The sequence below is a fragment of the Pelobates fuscus genome, chromosome 12 (assembly GCF_036172605.1).
Source record: "Pelobates fuscus isolate aPelFus1 chromosome 12, aPelFus1.pri, whole genome shotgun sequence".
Lineage (NCBI taxonomy): Eukaryota > Metazoa > Chordata > Amphibia > Anura > Pelobatidae > Pelobates > Pelobates fuscus.
In genome coordinates, this window is record NC_086328.1 from 9,617,589 (window position 1) to 9,640,786 (window position 23,198).

The 23,198-nt window shown below is 44.3% G+C and overlaps 1 protein-coding gene across 3 annotated transcripts in view; it reads right to left on the reverse strand.

The window, feature by feature from the left end:
- The window catches only part of MEAK7 (MTOR associated protein, eak-7 homolog), an 85,016-nt gene that overhangs the window by 20,271 nt on the left and 41,547 nt on the right, over positions 1-23,198 (reverse strand). Inside the window, exon 1 of one of the 3 annotated variants that reach the window (XM_063437385.1) lies at positions 4,202-4,271. The exons of 1 other annotated variant lie outside the window; for it this stretch is intronic. The gene's annotated coding sequence lies outside the window, so the exon portion shown is untranslated. Of the gene's footprint in view, positions 1-4,201; positions 4,272-23,198 lie in introns of those variants that run through there. One more of the 3 variants, XM_063437387.1, reaches the window with a different exon arrangement.

Below are 23,198 nucleotides of genomic sequence, written 5' to 3' on the forward strand. Positions count from 1 at the left end.
AATCCAAGACCCACTACCGCCTTCCTGGGCCGAGGGCACGAAGGGGATGCCCCCCGACGCTTATCCCACACGTCCGGACGGCCCGATACCAACCTGCGACCGCCCGAGACCTCGCTTACGGAGCTGTCAGCAACCGGAGCGGTGGGAACTGCATAAGAGCCCTCGTGAAGGCCTGGGGCTGGCAGAGTGGCCACACATGGACTACCGGGACACTGTCACTGTATGCCGCACTCCTCTTCAGCAAGGGTATAGGGTAAATGCCAGGGGACATCAGGGCAGGAGACCCATGCTCCCAATATAGCCGCCTAAAATTACCACATCGGCTCCATTGTCATAGGGTCCCCCACTTGTTCAGTTTATGTTTAGATATGTTTGCGTTATACTTACTACAGGGGTGGCCGCCAGGGGACTTAATCTCTTATTTTTGTGTCATTTCCCTAACCATACTCTTAAAGCATGTGTATTGCCACCTTAGTTTTCTTTTCTTTCATCTATGTAGCTACCATGCTTACTGTTTTCTGCATCAGCGACTTAATATATGTCTCCTCAATGTGGTCAGTCATTTACCCCTCAGCCGGCACTGAACAGCGATATCTTAAGGTTGCCTATTGCTATCATTAGCGTAACTGTACTAATGTTATTTGTTAGGCCCATGGCCCATATATACCTTAGCGCTAAATATCGTCATGTGTTAATATGACTATGGGCTATTTAAGCTGCGACCTTGATGGCGATCTAGCCGGTTAATTTGCTGCTGATGGCTATTTATGCACCCAATGCTAATCTGGCTGACATAGGCTGCCATTAAATGACATACCATGACTTAGCTACTCGAGACACTAACTTATGTACTGTACACTGTATTGAATTGACCTACCTGTCTTTAATTTCTAATGCAAAGCTCTTACTCGCTGTGCTGCATTATATTCTAACATGCTTACAACTTGTCTGCAACAAGCGACTCACAAAATATAAAAAAAACAAGGCATTTCTGGAAATGTTACTAACTGTGTTTTCGATGTACTAGCACCAAGATATGTAATACATATACATTTCCCTTTCTTCATTTTGTATCCCTCATATATGCCTTAATAAAAGAAAGATTTACAAAAAAAATAAAAAAGAAAAAAGAAAGAGTGAATAATAGAGAGGTAGTATGTATACATGGATATTATAAGAAATACAATGTACAACAGCGACTTTAGGGAACAAGCAGGTAAATAGTGAAAGTGGCCTGCCAGTTAAACCGACTTACTCCCAATTATTGTAGAATGTTGGCCGGGCTGTAGGAGCATCACTCACCAACACGGCCAGTATCTCAGGGTTTACAGGCAACAGAAGCAGCCAAACGCAGACCTGGGACAGACGCACTGTTTACACCCTAAATATTTACTGTAGTTAAGGTCTGCACAAAGCCAATCGTAAATTTAAATGTATTTTGATTTTAATCTTAAAAAACAAATTTATTTTTAGGCTTTCCTATCTGGGGGCACATTGGGGTTTACTCATTAAACACAAAATTGTAGTACAGTAAGTTGTTAACTATATGGGGGGAGGGGTGGGGGGAAGGAGTGTTATAGCCTAAATATGGCAATCGGGTTTTTATTTCAGTGTTTGGATAATAAATGTGATTGGCTAAGCCGGTTACTTTAGCTATAATCATTTTCCTCTGAAACATTATGCGTTTCAGAGGAAAGCAGGTAAAGGTCAATCTGCCCGCACCATGCAGTTCACTCTATGCTGGGGAAGGTCTAGGTGCGCGCACCATGCAGGTCACTATGCTGGGGAAGGTCTAGGTGCGCGCACCATGCAGGTCACTCTATGCTGGGGAAGGTCTAGGTGCGCGCACCATGCAGGTCACTCTATGCCAGTGAATGTCTAGGTGCCCGCACCATGCAGGTCACTCTATGCTGGGGAAGGTCTAGGTGCGCGCACCATGCAGGTCACTCTATGCTGGGGAAGGTCTAGGTGCGCGCACCATGCAGGTCACTCTATGCCAGTGAATGTCTAGGTGCCCGCACCGTGCAGGTCACTCTATGCTGGGGAAGGTCTAGGTGCGCGCACCATGCAGTTCACTCTATGCTGGGGAAGGTCTAGGTGCCCGCACCATGCAGGTCACTCTATGCTGGGGAAGGTCTAGGTGCCCGCACCATGCAGGTCACTCTATGCTGGGGAAGGTCTAGGTGCCCGCACCATGCAGGTCACTCTATGCTGGGGAAGGTCTAGGTGCCCGCACCATGCAGGTCACTCTATGCTGGGGAAGGTCTAGGTGCCCGTACCATGCAGGTCACTCTATGCTGGGGAAGGTCTAGGTGCGCGCACCATGCAGTTCACTCTATGCTGGGGAAGGTCTAGGTGCGCGCACCATGCTGGTCACTCTATGCCAGTGAATGTCTAGGTGCCCGCACCGTGCAGGTCACTCTATGCTGGGGAAGGTCTAGGTGCGCGCACCATGCAGGTCACTCTATGCTGGGGAAGGTCTAGGTGCGCGCACCATGTAGGTCACTCTATGCCGGGGAAGGTCTAGGTGCCCGCACCATGCAGGTTACTCTAGCCGGGGAACGTCTAGGTGCCCGCACTGTGCAGGTTACTCTAGCTTTGGGAACGTCTAGGTGCCTGCACCGTGCAGGTTACTCTGTGTTATTCTATGTACAGGTTACTCTATGCTGGTGTAGGTGGTCGCACCGTACAGGTTACTCTATGACGGTGCAGGTGTAGGTGGTCGCACCGTGCAGGTTACTCTATGCCGGTAAAGGTGTAGGTGGTCGCACCGTGCAGGTTACTCTATGTTGGTGAATGTGGTCGCACCGTGCAGGTTACTCTATGTTGGTGAAGGTGGTCGCACCGTGCAGGTTACTCTATGTTGGTGAAGGTGTAGGTGGTCGCACCGTGCAGGTTACTCTATGCTGGTGAAGGTGTAGGTGGTCGCACCGTGCAAGTTACTCTATGATGGTGAAGGGGTAGGTGGTTGCACCGTGCAGGTTACTCTATGCTGGGGAAGGTCTAGGTGCGCGCACCATGCAGGTCACTCTATGCTGGGGAAGGTCTAGGTGCGCGCACCATGCAGGTCACTCTATGCTGGGGAAGGTCTAGGTGCGCGCACCATGCAGGTCACTCTATGCTGGGGAAGGTCTAGGTGCGCGCACCATGCAGGTCACTCTATGCCGGGGAAGGTCTAGGTGCCCGCACCATGCAGGTTACTCTAGCCGGGGAACGTCTAGGTGCCCGCACTGTGCAGGTTACTCTAGCTTTGGGAACGTCTAGGTGCCTGCACCGTGCAGGTTACTCTGTGTTATTCTATGTACAGGTTACTCTATGCTGGTGTAGGTGGTCGCACCGTACAGGTTACTCTATGACGGTGCAGGTGTAGGTGGTCGCACCGTACAGGTTACTCTATGTCGGTAAAGGTGTAGGTGGTCGCACCGTGCAGGTTACTCTATGCCGGTAAAGATGGTCGCACCGTGCAGGTAACTATGTTGGTGAAGGTGGTCGCACTGTGCAGGTTACTCTATGTTGGTGAAGGTGTAGGTGGTCGCACCGTGCAGCTTACTCTATGTTGGTGAATGTGGTCGCACCGTGCAGGTTACTCTATGTTGGTGTAGGTGGTCGCACCGTGCGGGTTACTCTATGCTGGTGAAGGTGTAGGTGGTCGCACCGTGCGGGTTACTCTATGCTGGTGAAGGTGTAGGTGGTCGCACCGTGCGGGTTACTCTATGCTGGTGAAGGTGTAGGTGGTCGCACCGTGCGGGTTACTCTATGTTGGTGAAGGTGTAGGTGGTCGCACCGTGCGGGTTACTCTATGCTGGTGAAGGTGTAGGTGGTCGCACCGTGCGGGTTACTCTATGATGGTGAAGGTGTAGGTGGTCGCACCGTGCAGGTTACTCTATGCTGGTGAAGGTGTAGGTGGTCGCACCGTGCAGGTTACTCTATGATGGTGAAGGTGTAGGTGGTCGCACCGTGCGGGTTACTCTATGCCGGTGAAGGTGTAGGTGGTCGCACCGTGCGGGTTACTCTCTGATGGTGAAGGTGTAGGTGGTCGCACCGTGCAGGTTACTCTATGATGGTGAAGGTGTAGGTGGTCGTACTGTGCATGTTACTCTATGTTGGTGAAGGTGTAAGTGGTCGCACCGTGCAGGTTCCTCTATGTCGGTTTAGGTGTAGGTGGTCGCACCGTGCAAGTTACTCTATGGATTTCACTCACCTGTCCACAGACCAGCGACCTCTGACCAATCCACGCCCACTGAGTCTTGCCGTCAAACTCCGCCTATCGGCGCGCTCTATACCCGCCTAGCGCTGATCCGGAGTGGGCGGGGTGAAAGACGGAAACCAATAGCAGACAGGGGGAGGAGCCAGTAAGCTTAGAGTGATCTATTACGGCGCTACCAGAACTACAACTCCCGTGATGCTTTGCCCAGTGCAGCATCAGCCTGGTATCCCTTACAGAACACTGGGCTGTGGGCAGAGTGCCATGGAGGAACTCAGTCCCATCATTATGTGTGTGTCCTGGGTAACTCACATAGACACACACTATATCCAACACATAGACACACACTATACCCAACACATAGACACACACTATACCCAACACATAGACACACACTATACCCAACACACAGACACACTATACCCAACACACAGACACACTATACCCAACACACAGACACACACTATACCCAACACACAGACACACACTATATCACACAACTCACACACACTATACCCAACACACACACTATACCCAACACACACACACACACACTATACCCAACACACACACATACACACTATACCCAACACACACACATACACACTATACCCAACACACACACTATACACACTATACCCAACACACACACATACACACTATACCCAACACACACACTATACACACTATACCCAACACACACACACACTATACCCAACACATCCAACATGCACACACACACACACTATATCCAACGTGCACACATACACACTATACCCAACACACACACATACACACTATACCCAACACACACACACACACACACTATACACACTATATCCAACATGCACACATACACAATATACCCAACACACACACACTATACCCAACACACACACACTATACCCAACACACACACACTATACCCAACACACATACACACTATACCCAACACACATACACACTATACCCAACACACACACACTATACCCAACACACACACACTATACCCAACACACACACACTATACCCAACACACACACCCACTATACCCAACACACACACCCACTATACCCAACACACACACCCACTATACCCAACACACACACACACCCACTATACCCAACACGCACACATACACACTATACCCAACACACACACACACTATATCCAACATGCACACATACACAATATACCCAACACACACACACACACTATATCCAACGTGCACACATACACAATATACCCAACACACACACACACTATACCCAACACACACACACACTATACCCAACACGCACACACACTATACCCAACACGCACACACACACTATACCCAACACACACACACACACTATACCCACTATACCCAACACGCACACATACACACTATACCCAACACACACACACTATACACACTATATCCAACATGCACACATACACAATATACCCAACACACACACACACTATATCCAACGTGCATACATACACAATATACCCAACACACACACACACTATATCCAACACACACTATACCCAACACACACTATACCCAACACACACACACACACACTATACCCACTATACCCAACACGCACACATACACACTATACCCAACACACACACACTATACACACTATATCCAACATGCACACATACACAATATACCCAACACACACACACACTATATCCAACGTGCACACATACACAATATACCCAACACACACACACACTATATCCAACACATACTATACCCAACACACACACACTATACACACACTCTACTCAACACACAGACACAATGTATCCAACACACACTATAGCCAACACACACACTATATTCAACACAGACCCTCTACGCAAACACACACACACACTCTACCCAACACACAGGCACATAATCTATCCAACACAGACACACGCTACCCAAGACACACTCTACCCAACACACAGACACACACACTATCCAACATAAAGACACATGCTACCAAACACACAGACACACACACTATCCAACATAAAGACACATGCTACCAAACACACAGACACACACACTATCCAACATAAAGACACATGCTACCCAACACACAGACACACACACTATCCAACATAAAGACACATGCTACCAAACACACAGACACACACACTCTACACAAACAGACACACACTCTACTCAACACACAGACACACTCTACCCAACACACACTCTACCCAACACACACTCTACCCAACACACACTCTACCCAACACACACTCTACCCAACACACAGACACACACTCTATCCAACATAAAGACACATGCTACACAACACACACACAATATGCAACACACACACTGTACCAAACACACACTATACCCAACATATATTGGGATGGTCATTGGCCATGCTCTCTGCATCACCCCATGCCTATTTTTGTGCCTGGAGCAGGCGCACCCCTCTGTAGTTACTCTACTGCACACGCTATACCCAACACACTCTATACCACACACACTTGGCCCAACACGCACACACTATACACAACCGAAGAAATACACAATCGTCAGTTGCGTCTATACAGATGTTTAAATAGCAATTGGATAAATACTTGCAAAAACACAATATACTGGAATATACGGTATTTACTCAAATTGAATGCTCACCTCGATTTGCAAAATAAAGTCTCCAAAATGTGAATGCGCATTAGATACAAGGGGCAAACAATGTGACTTTGTCAGGGTGAAGTTTGCATTGTTGCGACAGGGATGGTGGTTTCTGTGTACAGTAAATCTGTACTTTGCATCTTTGTCGCAATGTGATTTTCCCCTTGGTCAGAGGGTGGTCCTGGCACATCGACCTATATGTTGTACAGTAGTATCTGCTTCTACAAATGTGCATTACAGTCGCCAACAAAAACATTTTTCGGCTTCCAGGTTTCAAACTTTGAATGCGCATTAGATACGGTGGCGCATTAGGTTTTAATTAGTGGGTTAATATCTTCTTAATCCAAGGATACATTAGACTGCCATTCTGGGGTCAAGATGGAATTTTGTTTCTAGTTTTTCTATCCAACACATAGACACACACTATACCCAACACATAGACACACACTCTACCCAACACACACACATACTATACCCAACACACACACACACACACTATACCCAACACACACACACACTATACCCAACACACACACACACACTATACCCAACACACACACACACACTATACCCAACACACACACACTATACCCATGACAACACACATACACACTATACCCAACACAACACACACAGACACACACTATACCCAACACACTATACCCACACAGACACACACTATACCCAACACACAGACACACACTATACCCAACACACAGACACACACTATACCCAACACACACTATACCCAACACACACACACACACTATATCCAACACATAGACACACACTATATCCAACACACAGACACACACACACTCTACCCAACACACACACACTATACCCAACACACACACACACACTATACCCAACACACACACACTATACCCAACACACACACACACTATACCCAACACAACACACACACTATACCCAACACAACACACACACTATACCCAACACAACACACACACTATACCCAACACAACACACACACTATACCCAACACACACACACTATACCCAACACACACACACACTATACCCAACACACACACACTATACCCAACACACACACACACTATACCCAACACACACACACACTATACCCAACACACACACACACTATACCCAACACAACACACACACTATACCCAACACAACACACACACTATACCCAACACAACACACACACTATACCCAACACACACACACTATACCCAACACAACACACACACTATACCCAACACACACACTATACCCAACACACACACACTATACCCAACACACACACTATACCCAACACAACACACACACTATACCCAAACACACACACACACTATACCCAAACACACACACACACACACACTATACCCATGACAACACACACACTATACCCAACACAACACACACACTATACCCAACACAACACACACACACACTATACCCAACACACTATACCCACACATACACACACTATACCCAACACAAAGACACACACTATACCCAACACACACACACACTATACCCAACACACTATACCCAACACACAGACACACACTATACCTAACACATAGAAACACACACTATACCCAACACAAAGACACACACACTATACCCAACACAAAGACACACACACTATACCCAACACAAAGACACACACACTATACCCAACACAAAGACACACACACTAAATCCAACACAAAGACACACACACACTATATCACAACTCACACACACACACTATATCACAACTCACAGACACACACTATACCCAACACACAGACACACACTATACCCAACACATAGAAACACACACTATACCCAACACACACTATACCCAACACACACTATACCCAACACACCGACACACTATACCCAACACACACTATACCCAACACGCACACACTATACCCAACACACGCACATACACACTATACCCAACACACACACACATACACACTATACCCAACACACACACACTATATCCAACATGCACACATACACAATATACCCAACACACACACACACACTATACCCAACACACACACACACTGTACCCAACATACACACACACTATACCCCACACACACACTATACCCCACACACACACTATACCCAAAACATACACACTCTACCAAACACACTCTACTCAACACACAGACACAATGTATCCAACACACACTCTACTCAACACACAGACACAATGTATCCAACACACACTCTACTCAACACACAGACACAATGTATCCAACACACACACACACACACACACTATACCCAACACACACACACACACACACACACTATACCCAACACACACACTATACCCAACACACACACACACACTATACCCAACACACACACACACACACTATACCCAACACACACACTATACCCAACACACACACACACACACTATACCCAACACTATACCCAACACACACACACACTATACCCAACACGCACACACACACACACACTATACCCACTATACCCAACACGCACACATACACACTATACCCAACACACACACACACTATACACACACTATATCCAACATGCACACATACACACTATACCCAACACACACACTATACCCAACACACACACTATACCCAACACATACACTATACCCAACACACACACTATACCCAACACACACACTATACCCAACACATACACTATTTCCAACATACACACACACTATACCCAACACACACACACACTATACCCAACACACACACACTATACCCAACACATACACACTCTGCCAAACACACACTCTACTCAACACACAGACACAATGTATCAAACACACACTCTACTCAACACGCAGACACAATGTATCCAACACACACTATATCCAACACACAGACACTCTACCCAACGCACACACTATATCCAACACAGACACACTCTACCCAACACACACACTATATCCAACACACACACACACTCTACCCAAACACACACTCTACCCAACACACCGGCGCATAATCTATCCAACACAGACACACTCTACCCAAGACACAGACGCACACACTATCCAACATAAAGACACATGCTATCAAACACACAAACACACACTCTACCCAAACACACAGGCACATATTCTATCCAACACAGACACACTCTATCCAAGACACAGACACACACACTATCCAACATAAAGACACATGCTACCAAACACACAGACACACACACTCTAAGCAAACAAACACAAACACACACACTCTACTCATAGACACATACTCTATCCAACACACAGACACTCTACCCAACACACAGACACACTGTATACAACACAGACACACTCTACCCAACACACAGACACACTGTATACAACAGACACACTCTACCCTACACACAATATACCCAACACACAGACACTCAATCCAACATAAAGACACACGCTACACAACACACACACACACACACAAATCCAACACACACACTGTACCAAACACACACTATACCCAACACACACACTATACCCAACATATATTGGGATGGCCATTGGCCATCCTCTCTGCATCACCCCATGCCTATTTTTGTGCCTGGAGCAGGCGCACCCCTCTGTAGTTACTCTACTGCACACGCTATACCCAACACACTCTATACCACACACACTTGGCCCAACACGCACACACTATACACAACCGAAGAAATACACAATCGTCAGTTGCGTCTATACAGATGTTTAAATAGCAATTGGATAAATACTTGCAAAAACACAATATACTGGAATATACGGTATTTACTCAAATTGAATGCTCACCTCGATTTGCAAAATAAAGTCTCCAAAATGTGAATGCGCATTAGATACAAGGGGCAAACAATGTGACTTTGTCAGGGTGAAGTTTGCATTGTTGCGACAGGGATGGTGGTTTCTGTGTACAGTAAATCTGTACTTTGCATCTTTGTCGCAATGTGATTTTCCCCTTGGTCAGAGGGTGGTCCTTGCACATCGACCTATATGTTGTACAGTAGTATCTGCTTCTACAAATGTGCATTACAGTCGCCAACAAAAACATTTTTCGGCTTCCAGGTTTCAAACTTTGAATGCGCATTAGATACGGTGGCGCATTAGGTTTTAATTAGTGGGTTAATATCTTCTTAATCCAAGGATACATTAGACTGCCATTCTGGGGTCAAGATGGAATTTTGTTTCTAGTTTTTGCAAACTGGGTTTTTTGCCTTCTTTTGTATTAACCGGAAAAAAAATTGACAGAGGCTGAACTTGATGGACACATCTCTATGTAACTGTACGGGATCCCCAAAACACACACCCATACTGGTCAAACCCTAACTGTGATTAAAATATCTACATAAGCAGTTTCTTCAAGGCATTATTATACAAAGAGAACAGAGCCCTCAATTATCCTAAAAATCTCCTTCACAAAAATCTGGGGGACATATTTCTCCTATACTCCAAAACAAAGCAAAGAAAAACAAAGAAGGTAAAACTCATAAAGAACGCAGAACACTGGGAAAGGTGTAAAATAAATCATAATTCAGTTAACACAAAATATAATGACATATTATTAGACAGAAATAGTGGGTGACAAAAAGACTGAGTGCAGCCTTTCACATATCCGTGTTACTGCGGTTGATCCAAAAGATGGTGAAAAACAAAATATGAAGCAATCTCTATTTTTCAGGGGGTGGGGGGGGGGGTGAGGGTCGAAATGTTGCGATTTGGCTGTGGGTTTAAATAAATTGCCTTTTGTTGAATTTTGGAGTGTCTGGACCTTTCTACACTTTCTATATAGGCAGAATAGGGGTGTCATGGCAGAATAGGGGTATCATGCCAGAATAGGGGTATCATGGCAGATTAGGGGTATCATGGCAGATTAGGGGTGTGATGGAGGCATGGCAGATTAGGGGTGTGATGGAGGCATGGCAGATTAGGGCTGTCATTGCTCAGTAGTTCTGTGCCATTTCCCTACTACTACCTGTGTTGGGTCTGCTCTCCTGTACCTACATGACCTCTGGCCATCGTTTTGGAAGCTTTGCTGCCGGGATTCTGACTATTGGACGGCCTGATCTTGGTTTTGCTTTGCCCCTCCTGGATTTGTTTGCCTTTGACTCAATTTTCGTTTTCAAGTACTGCATTTCGGGTTTCATACGGCTAATTCTGGCATTTCTTAGTGAAACACACCAAGCCCCATGTAGCCATATTTTTAGTAACTGGGAATTGTGTGGGATTTATACATTCCACTGGTCATTCAGAAATTAAATTCACTCCAAACACCATGATCGCTTCAGTGACATAAAGTGGTCATGGTGCCTGGGGTTTGTATGTCCAGATTTAAATGCTGCACATAATGAGTTTAACCCCTCTATTACCATTGGTGTAACTCCACTTCCGTCAGTATCATCCAGCCAGAAATTCGGGTTCCGCACAGACCAACATCAAATTTGTGCATTTTTATTTGCACAGAATTACAATAATTGTCTGGGAGCAATCAGCTGACCCTCTCAGCCAATAAATAGCCGGCTGAATTGTCACCTGGCTCTACAGAAGCCGGATGGACGTCAAAACCAGCAGGACCGGGCGCTGGCAGGACCAGATTAGAGGGCAAACTGTTTCACAAAACGGCACCAGGGTACTCGTTCCACCATAACCACCACAACAGATGCTTGGACTAACCCTTGCTTGGAGTAGCCCCCTTTAATGATTATGATGATGCCTGAAGTAATCTTTTATATCAGCGTTTTCCAATTGGTGTCCGCGGAACACTACTTGGGGTACCGGCAAAAATTTTTAAAACAAAATGGCCGCACAGCAGTGATGCTGGAGCAGGAATATGACATCACTCATCACCAAGACATGACATCACCAAGAGGCGCGCGAGGGAGCTGAGCAGGGAGATCACTGCTCCCTCGCCGCCCACACGCCAGCCGCTCAGCAGCCCCACTGGACCACAGGGACTTCATGCCAGCAGCCCCACTGGACCCCAGGGACTCCATGCCAGCACTCCTAAAGGTAGGGGAGCTGGGTGGAATAAAATGTTGAAAAAAATTTTTTTTAAATCGTATGTGTGTGTTACGGAGTTTGTATGTTTGTCAGTGAGAGTAAATGTGTGCTTGTCAGTGAGAATGTATCTGTTCTTGTCAATGAGAGTGTATATATGTTTGTATGTGTGTCTGTAAAAGAGTGTGTGCGCTTGTCAGTGAGTGTATGTGTGCCTGTGTTTGTCAGTGAGAGTATGTCAAAGAGTGTGTGTGTCTGTCACGGTTTGTGTATGTGTCACTGTGTGCATCTAAGTGTGTATGTGCCAGTATGTATCAGTGTGTTTGTATGTGCCTGTGTGTGTGTGTGTGTGTGTGTGTGTATCTGAGTGTGTCAGTGTGTCAGTGTGTATCTGTGGGTGCAAGTGTGTGTATGTCACTGTGTGTATGTATTTGTGAGTCATGATGTGTGTATCTGTGTGTGTGTGTGTATCTGTGTGTCAGATACATATACACACTGACACAGAGATACACACAATGGCGCATACAAACACAGATACACACCGTGTGTCAAGGTGTGTGTATCTGTGTGTTAGATTCATGCACACTGGCACATACAAACACAGATATACACACCTTAATACACAGACACATACAAACACAGATACACACACCTTGATACACAGACACATACAAACACAGATACACAGACTTTGAAACAGACGCACACACCTTGACACACAGATAGATACATACATACACACACACACACACACAGACAGACGCACACTGTATGTCAAGGTGTGTGTATCTGTGTCAGTGTGTGTATCTGTGTGCCATTATCTGCCAGTGTGTATCTGTGTGTCAGATTCATACACACTGGCACATACAAACACAAATACGGCAAAGGAAAGGTTTCGTCTACGGCAAAGGAAAGGTTTTTTTACTGTAAGAACAATCAGGATGTGGAATTCTCTGCCTGAAGAAGTGGTTTTATCAGAGTCCATACAGATGTTCAAACAGCTACTAGATGCATACTTGCAAAGACAGAATATTCAAGGATATAATCTTTCAATGTAGGGTAATATGTGCTTGATTCAAGGATAAATCTGACTGCCATTCTGGGGTCAAGAAGGATTTTTTTGTCCTAGCTCGTTGCAAAATTGTGCTTCAAACTGGGTTTTTTTTTTTTTTGCCTTTTGGATCAACAGCAAAAAACAGGTGTGAGGAAGGCTGAACTTGATGGACGCAAGTCTCTTTTCAGCTATGTAACTATGTAACTATGTAATAAATACACACACCTTGACACACAGATACACACACACAGATACACACTGTGTGTCAATGTGTATGTATCTGTCAGTGTGTGTATCTGTGCGCCCCTATCTGCCAGTGTGTGTATCTGTGTGTCAGATATACAACTGGCACATACAAGCACAGTTATACACACCGGCACATTTTTTTATCAGGAGGGAGGGGGGGGGGGGGGGGGGGGGGAGTTCCACGATGTTGATACACTATGTCAAAGGGTTCCACTGAAAAAAATAATTGGGAACCCCTGCTTTATATAAAAAAAAATTCTCCAACATATAAAAGGAGTATTTTATTATTAGGTGATATCTGGATTAGTTTACTCATCATTTTAATTATATTATGAATATTTGTATAGATCAATTCATTGTTAAAGAGGAACGGTCACTTATCTGGGATTTACACCATTGATTTAAAAAAGAATCCTCTCTAACTTGTGTAAAAACGTCATTTGATCCTCGTTTTTCCTTTACAGTTCTAAAGATTTAGCGAATTACGTAATCCAGTTTGGATAAGGCACATTCAGGACAATCATTGTTTAATGTACGCTTTCTATGCTGTCCCTAAGCTGCCTTCCAGGTTTATAACAATGATTGACAGGGAGCTATGACGGGGGCGCCCCATTCAAGGTAAAGAACATTTCTACGTATATTGTTAAACTGGTTTTCTATTCAATGGGTAATATTGTAAGAGAGAGCTATAATGTTTCTAATTTCCTGAAGAACCAAACAAACAAAAAGCCAGCCATGTAATTCTAACACACACACACACATTTTTCCAAACGCCCAGTTTTGAAAGGGTCAATAAGCTACAATAGTTTTATTACTATTATTTTTGCCACTAGGTGTCCTCGTTACAACAGTTTAATTTCAGATTTTAAAGGGAACTGTAGCTTGGTAAAATACTGACAAATATAACACAGGAGAGACAGGCACAAACATAATGGTGGGCTTACTGGTGTTTATTGATCTCAGCCCCCACAATGAGTCTGGCCGGGACTCTGTATCCGTAATCCTGCATTGAACAGAATGAGGCAAATCTCTTTATATTGTGACTGGCATGAAATTGAGTGAATGCAGAGCGATGACTTCCAGCAAATTCATTAAACCCTGGATTGCAGCAAACAAATTTAGCCAGAATAACAGGAAAACTCTGCCGTAGTACCGTGGCTATATTAGCCTAAATCTGGCCATTTAGATTTAAGTTTAGAGTTTAGTGCGTTAACCTCACAGATAATCAGTTTTTTACTCTAAGCCATGCATATCAACACAAAAAGCGTTTGTGACATCAGGTGCATTACAACAATGCAGATTTACTTTGAAATGTATGTAGTAACTAAGTAGCGCTGTGTTCCTTTACCCCAGTAAATGTGTGTCCGTGTTAATTGGGGTGAAGAACACAGCGAAAGGATTTTATTTGCACCGACTTCAGTCCCGTGACGCATCAGGCGTGCTCAGAAGTGCTATGTGCTGTGTGTTCATGTGTTAATTAATACAATGTATTAATGAATTAATCAATTTGCATACTATGCCAGGATATGCCTGGCAACACTTTAAAATAAAAAGAAGCTAATCGGAATTTGAAAAACATTTTAATGCCACCAATAGTCTACTTTTAGTTAGCGTTAATGACCAGGATATTGAGTCAGCAAGTGAGGCCCCCTTTTCAGTTAATCTATACGTCCCCTTGAAATGCTGCTAGCACAGAGCTTGGGTGATGTTTGCAAGCGCTAACAAGCGAGTTCTCTGTCAGGATCCCAGTTTCTGTGGCCCATTAGGGAGGTTATGGGACGCCTGTGATTCTAAATGGAATGCCCAGTGTTCGCCGTGAGTTGGAGTCATGTCACTTCCAGACAGCCTCATCTTTCTAAGACCGTGTTCTCCATGACTGCTCTATTTTCCCCGTGTTAAATATCGCTTTTCGTTGCATGTTTAGGAATACACTAAATAAGCGATTCATTCTAAGCAGTCGAGCCTCGTGGCGTGCCTCCGTCAGAGGATGCATTTCCTGGATGTCAAGCGATGACCAGGATACAATGAACCTGGAGGTTATGCAGACAAGATAAAGCCGTAGATCTGATCAGCCGTTCATTCTGTACATTGTTATGTCTGCCACAGGGGTGACGTGCTTTGTAGTATTTTTTTACACAAATCCATGTGAAACAACGTGTCCGTTAATACAGAGTTTCCTGATGCCAGCGTCATTTTCCAAGGCTTAGTGTCAAGTGATGCCAACATGCCCGGTACCATGCTATGACACAGGGCTTGTGTTGCCTAGGGGATGCATTTGTTTCCTGCGTCACACAAGCAGCGGTCCCTGCGCGCCCAATAAATCCCAGCGTGGATTCCCAAACGATTCTCTGTCATTTACCTGCATGAAGCCCAGGGTTTCAGCATCGTTTTTACAAACTTACTGCTGACTTTGGATTTGTAACCCTTGTTTCCTTCCCGCCTGCCCTGACCTACACCTATAACCCAAGCACGGTTTGCTTCGCCCCAGATTAGACGCCTCACACTCTCCTGCTCCCTGACCCGGATTCCAAAATCCACAGTTCCTTTTCTTTGTTTTGCATTCGCCCCTGTGTCATCACAAACTTCCTGGGAAGCAGACATCAGTTCTAGCTTCCCAGGCCTTGTGGGGGGAGTAGAATAACAGGGATCACCGACTCCCCAATACAGGACACTGGGCCCCTTACTCTAGTATAGGACAATGTTTTGAATAGCCATGGGGGGCATCATTAGCACATGCCCACCCACAGCACTGAAAGGGTTACATTTACATGTGCTGTATTATATATCAAGCTTTGACTTGAAGTCTGTTAAAAATCAGCCTTGGATGAAACGATTACTTTATTTACAGCAATATATATATATATATATATATATATATATATACACACACACACATATAACTCAGCAGACTATCTGCATGTGGCGCACTGCATCCTGTAAATCGACACACAGCGATGCAGAGTGCCTGCAGTTCTATCGCTTTCTGCAGAAGCAGCTGCTGTTCTCTGCTCGGAGCCTCGCACAGCGAGCGATCGCAGCCTATTGGCACAGAGCCCTCTTTTTACCATATTAGGCATGAATGGCCCCGTTCTCTACAAATAAGGTGAGAATATCCTGTATTCAGGTTCACAGACGCCCCTGCACCCTTTACACTGCAGTTCCCACCTTTTGTTTTAGTCACTGGAGAAACGCACCTATTATTTTGCTTGTTTAAGGAATTGCTATATAAGGTAAAACAAGAAACGGTGACTCAACAGCATTTTTTTTCTCCTCTCTTCTTCTTTCGGTTTCCTGGTAAAGGAAGTTTATGGTTTAGTTACAACACTGCCTGTGACGTGACTTCACTGATCTTTCTACATTTAATTCACGTTTATACATACAGTTCGTTTAATCTGCTATGTATGTATGATGCACCGGCCCGGCGATGTAATGCCATGATTATTGGATATTAAATTCACAAATTATAATGATCATCATTTCAAAAGGTCTTAGTTTATTTATTTTGACACAATTAAATGTATAGGCACCAACAGTGTTTACACAGGCCGACGATGAAAAAAATAAAATAAACTAGTAGAATAGATATTTTATGTATACATGTGCTGGCCAGCTTGAATGATCATGCATAGATCAAAAATGATTTTCTTTAGAAACGTTCTTTTATAGTCACGATGCCCGGGCCTGAATGTAAGGGCCCCCGAAAATTGTGACGTTGGCCCTCTGGGTCCAAGAGACATTACTCAATTTCTGGGGAAAATAGATAATATAGCTTAAAAGAGCCCAGAATAGTTCGGAAATTGCATTGGAATTTATCCTCTAATGGTTCACAAGCTAATTATTAGACACGTGCATTTAGTTTGAAACAAACACAATTCGTTAGATGGTTCGTCCGATTTCACGGCTATGAAACGACGTATGGACGTATCATAAAACAAATGAAACTGTTGCTCGTTTCGTTTGTGATTCTGAGTTCCAGCTGAGTCTAGTGCTGCTGAAGGGCAATCTGCATGGTCCTAGAGGCCTCAGTGCAAGCACATCTTATGATGTAACAGCGCTGTCCTGCCCTGGGGACAGTTCCCTCCAGTCCCACATCGAGATGGTGCGACAAGACCCCAAAATCAGGATGTTCCAGTTCCACCAGGGCTGTTAGGAGGTCTGTATGCTGTGGAGGGGGCAGGGAGGTTGCAGCAAACACAATGATAATGTTGGGTTAAAATAACATGGCTTTGGGATAAGTCAATAAAATAAAAAGTTTGTTTTTGTGAATCTCAGCCTGTTAATAGGTCACTATTTCTGGCTGATCACAACATTTCTAGCTGTTACTGAACACGTTCTGTAAATAGACAAAGTATGAAGGAAACAGAAATGTAATATTCCCCGAAGTTAATGGAAGCTGCCGGCTGTGGGGGAGAGGGCGGACAGACTGGTTGGGATAGCATTAAATAGCCCGCTGACTTCAAAAAAGGCACTTTACTTCCTCATCAGTCTGATGGTTAGATTTTACAGAGCCTTAAAGCGGCACTGTCACTCCTCCCCCCAAAGCAAAAAAGTATTTCATAAAGATAGAATCTTTATAACATACGCATTCTGACTGTAATAACAGAATGTGAAGTGAATGATTGTTAAACAATCACTGAAATTCCAAACCAGTTAAGAGAAATACAGAGACAAAGCAGGGACTACTTTTCTCGGTATATTTCCTCCACCCGACTCTTGTAGACACTGGGCTGAGATACCGTCGTCTAGAAGCGTCAATACCCAGGGAATTGGCTTTAAACTCTGGAGGATCCTGCCATTTCGCACATGCACGAGAATACAATAGTGACGTTGGCTCGACTGAAGAGGACCTGCCAAAGGAAGATGGCCTCGCCCGCGAGGGACAGGATTAATTAACTGGCCCCCGGCCACAGGGGCGATGTTACTGTCAGGGGTCTTTGCAAATTCTGCCACTTTAATTTTGTGCAACAATAAAGATTAAAGAAACAGTAGCTGCACTTTATAAAAAACATAGCGGAGATTGAGTGTGCCTCAGTAAAAATATTATACTAACACTTACTTAGATTAAATCAGGGCACAGCGCCACCACAAAACGTAAAGGCTGCAAAGTGCATTACACCCTGGATCTCAACATTCAATAATTCTCCCACAAGCAGGGACAGAAAACCAAGTGTTTATTCACTAAACGGGGCAATACGGTGAACGGAAACCCACATTTCAAACCACATTAGCTGCACTGTAAAATATTCTCTAATTCAGCTATTTATGTCCAAATCTAATGTTTAGCCACACAATCACTGCAGAACAGGGGTGGGCAAACTGTGTCTCAGTATATCTTGTGGCTGGGTTGCACACAGTCCGTACGAGTATTTCAGAGAGATTTTATGTGGGGGTGAGACAGTGCCGCTTTAACACTGGAATATAAACATTGGAGTTTCTCTAAAATTGCAGTGTTTAGGGAACAAGCATCCAGACCTCTTGCCTATAGTGTCCCTTTAAGACACGATAAGCCATTTTATTGTGTGTTAACTCTGAACCACCTTGGCTCAGGGCTATATTAACATCTCAGGTTCTCAGACACCGTGCCCTCCCACGCACACCTAAAAAAAAAGTTACCATGTACCACGTAGCAAATGAAACATTATATCAATATATATATAAAAGGGAAGAAGTACGTGTGTGTACTCAGTATAGCCACCGTTAGCAGACAGGAACCTGTAGGTGGCAGCTTTGCTTTTGCAAATCTGACCCAGGCCACCATCACTACTTCTGTGGATTAGATGCATTGCGCCATGCGCTACCCTGCACACTTCCATTGCTCGATTGCAAACTGTCCAAAAGGCGGCAAACCAGTCATCCCTGTAACAACAGACATGATCTGAAACATGGAGTCCTAGTGCAACTTTTACAAACCAATATGTTATTGTAGTAAAATATCAGTTTCTTTGCATTTAAACCAAATAAATTCATTTTTAACATATGGACCGGGGTCTGTACAGATAGTGTGGGTTAAGACGAATCTAGCGCTTAACCCCTAAATAACCAGAACAATAATAACCGGCTAAAAAGCCCCGGAAAAGCAATTCGCATAAACTCTCGGTCGGTGTGTTATTATTGTTCTTTAAACTAACTAAACCCAGTGTATTCAGTTTAGAATCAGGTAGAATTTTTGTTTTTGCTATGGTCTTGTTTATCTTCACTCCCTGCACAAGCGATGTTTTTTATAGATTACGTAGGGATACTGTGTGACCAGTGATCTCTATTCTTTGTGGATTGTTTCCATGGATCCCAAAGAATCTCTAGACTAACAATCCCTGGTCTGACCCAGCAGCGAGGAATGTTGAGGGCGTCCACGGCTGGTTGGAGGGGATTCACGCAGGACCCAGGCTGAGATCACTCTGATGCAAACACATTGGCATGCTGCATCCAGCCAAGGGCTGCCTTCTGGGGAGGATTGACAAATACAGCACACACCCAGCCTCCCAGATAGACAATACACAACTAAGCATTTTAATCATCTGGAACTGGCTCTGCACTGACCTGTTCACTTACTCTTAAAGCCGCACTGTTACGTATTTTGTTTTTCAAACAGGAAGAATTTATATGGTACGCTCATTTTTCTGACAAAATGTCAGAATTTCAAGCAATGTCTGCTTCTCGCATTTCGAGTCCCCTTGCGGTCACTAGCGCAGGCTGATTGGAATAGACTACATAGCATACATGTGCAAAACTATGAGGGATCCTGCAGTCTCGCAGGTTCTTACATAGACCCCTCTGTATTGCACTCCAAGAAGGAGCAAGGCCGACTGTTGGAAATTCACCTGCCACGAGACGCATAAAAGATCAGATTCGCCTTTTCTAATTTCTCCTTTAATACAGTTATACCCACTGCCCATTAGCCTTCTATGGGACAATCAGTGTGTCCTTTCCATTTAATTGGCCACTCGACTTGTGTTCAGCTCAATCGTATTTTCTAAATATGAATTTTAGTTGGGGAACTCCTAGACTTGTTCAAATGACGGTTCGGATCATCTGAATATGGTGTATATAAAAAATAAAAATAAAAAAAAAACTATTCAGGAAAACCATTTCAATGAACTAAAAGGGGCACAAAAATGGACCAATCAGTGAATTGTAAAATGTTTACATAATACGTATTTTTCAGTGCCCGATAGGAGCATTTTCCTGGCATTTGGTTCACAGGTCAAGGGAGACAAAGTAACCAAAAGAGGAAAGAGTAATCTTAAAATGTCACAAGATATATTAGTTAATACCTTATAAAGGGCAAGTAACAACACCCAACGAAGTGTTAACTTATAGACACACGCAGCAACCTGTACTGAACCTTGATATCAAAATTACCAACAACAAGTAAACGCATAGAGAAAAGAGGGGGAGCAGAAATCTTTATTTATATTTCTAGATAATAAATGTATTAAATATATAACCTTTAAATTCTGCCCCCCCCCCCTCGTCACTCCCCCCTCCTCACCCCCACATTGGTCACTTCACTCTTGATCTGTGAATAAACCCAACACTTAGTGACTGTCCAGTAATCAATTATCTGTTTTCACCATCAATCATTGCTCTTTGGCTCCACGGTCCGACCTCCGAATCACATGTCAAACGAGCATGCCCCTCCATTGCATGAGTTGTTTGTTCGGTTATACCTCGAAATGGCGCTTCAGAGTTACGGAATTCGGACGACCGGCCCAAAATGGTTCATCCGGCGTCGTGATATTTCGATCTGTGTATTCTCTGCGTTTGTTCAATTCGGAGTACCATACCTTCTGCCGATACAATATGCAGGGCAGGGTTAAGTGAGGAGCGCTGAGTCAGCAAGACAGGCTGCAGCCGACAGATTTCTTTTTGGATGCGTAATGACCGAATTGCTGTAGAACACATCCGGCTGAGTAATTCATCATTCACCAAGATAAATAAATATTCTATCTCACCGCTACAACATCTGTGCTCATATACTCGGCATTCACAATTCGTTCTCCCAGTAAATATAGAAGAGAAATTAAACATCTGCTCCCATACAAAATGCAAGTGGTTCTTATAAATATTTCCAGGACAGTTAGGGTCATTATTAAGCCGCACTATTTATGCATTAGTAAACATTGCTGCGCTCACTTTAATGAAAGTGCATTGGTCTGTGTGACATCACGTATGTTCCACAATACTCGCACAGAAAGCCGGGGAGGAATAGAGATCGACAGAGAGATCACAGCCACTTCCTGCACAACGTGGTTATCTATGACATACCTCCCAGCATTCCAAAGGGACAAAGAGGTGTGAGTGGGGGTGGGGCTGTTCTGAGAAATTATAGGTGACTTGCTAATATTAATTTATACAACTAAAATATAATTTATTCACTAAAGTGAGAATTCAAAGTGAATTTAAAATGTAAGATCAAAATAGCCAAACTGGAAAAATTCTCAAGTCAGTTAAGCTTTTAGTTTGAATACTCTGGTCTTAAAGGAACACTATAGGGCTAGGAACACAAACGTGTATTCCTGACCCTATAGTGTTAAAATAACTAGTAGTGTCCCTTATTCCACAGGCACTGGCCTTGCCCCCCGAGCAGCCTCCTTCGCAGACATCATCTATAGAAAAGCATTGGATTGACTGAGATCTCAGCCAAGGAGACGGGGCTGGTTCAAACCCAGCACTGGCCAATCAGCATCTACTCAGAGATGCATTGAATCAATGCATATCTATGGGTAAAGTTCAGCGTCTCCATGCAGAGCGTGAAGATGCTGAATGTCAGTCAAATTGTGCAGCACAAACCCAGGAAGCACCTCTTGTGGCCATCCGAGTGACTGCCACTGGAGGTGTCCCTAGACAGCAATGTAAACACTGCCTTTTCTCGGAAAAGACATTGTCACATGGAAATGCCTGCAGGGACATGCTATACACACCAGAACAACTAAATTAAGCTGTAGTTGTTCTGATGACTATAGTGTCCCTTTAAATTTGAAATTCACTTTGAATGCTCTCTTAGGAAAAAAACACTTCAGATCAGAAAGCCTGTGAGGTCCTACTTTTCCTAACAGTCTGTAAGGCAGTCTGTC